Below are 1,860 nucleotides of genomic sequence, written 5' to 3'. Positions count from 1 at the left end.
GCCTCCAGTTTGTTATTCACCTCATCTATAGCCTTTTTTAACTCATCATAGTGCCTAGATACATCCACAAAGGCAAGGGAAATGAAAGCAAAATAGAACTCTTGGGACTTCATCAAGATAAAAAGCTTCTGCACTTCAAAGGAAACAATCAAGAAAACGTAATGGGCAACCGACAGAATGGGAAAAGATAGTTGCAAATGACATATCGCATAAAGGGTTAGTATCTAAAATCTACAAGGAACTCACCAAACTTCACACCCACAAAAAAAAATAACTCAGGGAAGAAATGGGCAGAAGACATGAACAGACACTTCTCCAAAGAGGACATCCAGATGGCCTACAGGCACATGAAACGATGCTCAACATCACTCATCATCAGGGAAACACAAATCAAAACCACACTCAGATACCACCTCACACCAGTCAGAGTGGCTAAAATGAACAAACAAGAGACTATAGATGCTGGGGAGGGTGTGGAGAGACAGGCACCCTCCTAAACTGTTGGTGGGAATGCAATCTGGTGCAGTCGCTCTGGAAAACAGTGTGGAGGTTCCTCAAAAAACTATCCATAGAACTCCCCTGTGACCCAGAAATAGACCTGCTAGGGATTTACCCAAGAGATAGAGAAATGCTGATGCCTAGGAGCACATGTACCCCAATGTTCATAGCAGCAATGTCAACAATAGCCAAAACAGGGGGTGGAGCCAAGATGGCGGAGAGGAAGGGAGCTCTGTAAACTCCCTCCACACCTTTTTTCGAACTGAGAAGGATATTACTTTCATCTGAGAGAGTGGAAGGAGAAAATACGAACTCCAGAAGGAATAGAACCTCAAGGATATCTGAGTGAGTGGGGGCGAACGGGGGAGATCCGAGGACGGGCCAGCCCGGGACGGGCAGGGGAGGTAAGATCCCCAGCCCAACGTGGCACAAGTGCGCGGCGCCCGGGAGACAAAGGGAAGAGACAGAGTCGGAACACGATCCTAGAACGCTCATAGAACTGTCTCTGGGGAAGAGGTATAGAACGCTTGGCTGCGCTTGGAGACAGAAACCCACTCCATAGATAATTGCTGGGTAGCGGGACACAAGAGAAAGAATAGCCTCCAGCCCTAAGCCATCTCAGCAGGGAATCAGAGGTGTCTGTGACTGTGAGAAGCAGCTGCGCTGGGGAGGCACGCTCCCCGGCGGGAAGCGGCCGGAGCTGCGACTGCGCCAGGCGCGAACAATTCGAACTTGGTTTTGGGAATGGGACCACGGACTGCAGACTGCATTTCCAAGGCATACCTCGCCCCCTGCATGGACTGCGCGAATCCCGGGTCCCCACAGGGAAGAAATAAGGCGCACACCAACGGGACCCTCAACAAAGAGTCGGTGGCGGGTGGAGGCCCGGGCGCGCGCTTAGAATGTAGGAGCTCCCAGCTCATTTCCAGCAGTGCACAGCGTCTTGAGCAAAGCTATTGGAAACTAAGAGAGACTCGGTTTTTTGCTTTTTGTTTTTTTCCTTTCCCCGATTGCAATCGCCATCCTGACTGGGGGTGGCGACTCCGCAATTGAGTCTGTTAAGGTGTGCCCTTCACCTCCTGCTGCTCATTTCGCCACAGGCAGGGGCGGAGCCTCTGAGAGCAGACTGTAAGACTTACCACATCAAACCAAGCCTACCCACCAGAGGGAGCTGCTGCTTGCTTTTTTTTTTTTTTTTTTTTGTATTTTTTTTTTTTTGGTTGTTTGTTCTTTTAATATATAACAAAAATTTTTCTTTCTTCACTAGTTTCATACTTATTTCTTTGTCATTATTACCTTTTTTTCCTTTTTCTTTACTCATTTCCTTTAAAATTTACTCCTTATATTCTTTTCTCCTTTCTC

This window comes from Suricata suricatta, chromosome 11 (genome assembly GCF_006229205.1).
Source record: "Suricata suricatta isolate VVHF042 chromosome 11, meerkat_22Aug2017_6uvM2_HiC, whole genome shotgun sequence".
Classification (NCBI taxonomy): Eukaryota; Metazoa; Chordata; class Mammalia; order Carnivora; family Herpestidae; genus Suricata; species Suricata suricatta.
Note: the sequence above shows the minus strand (reverse complement) of the source record.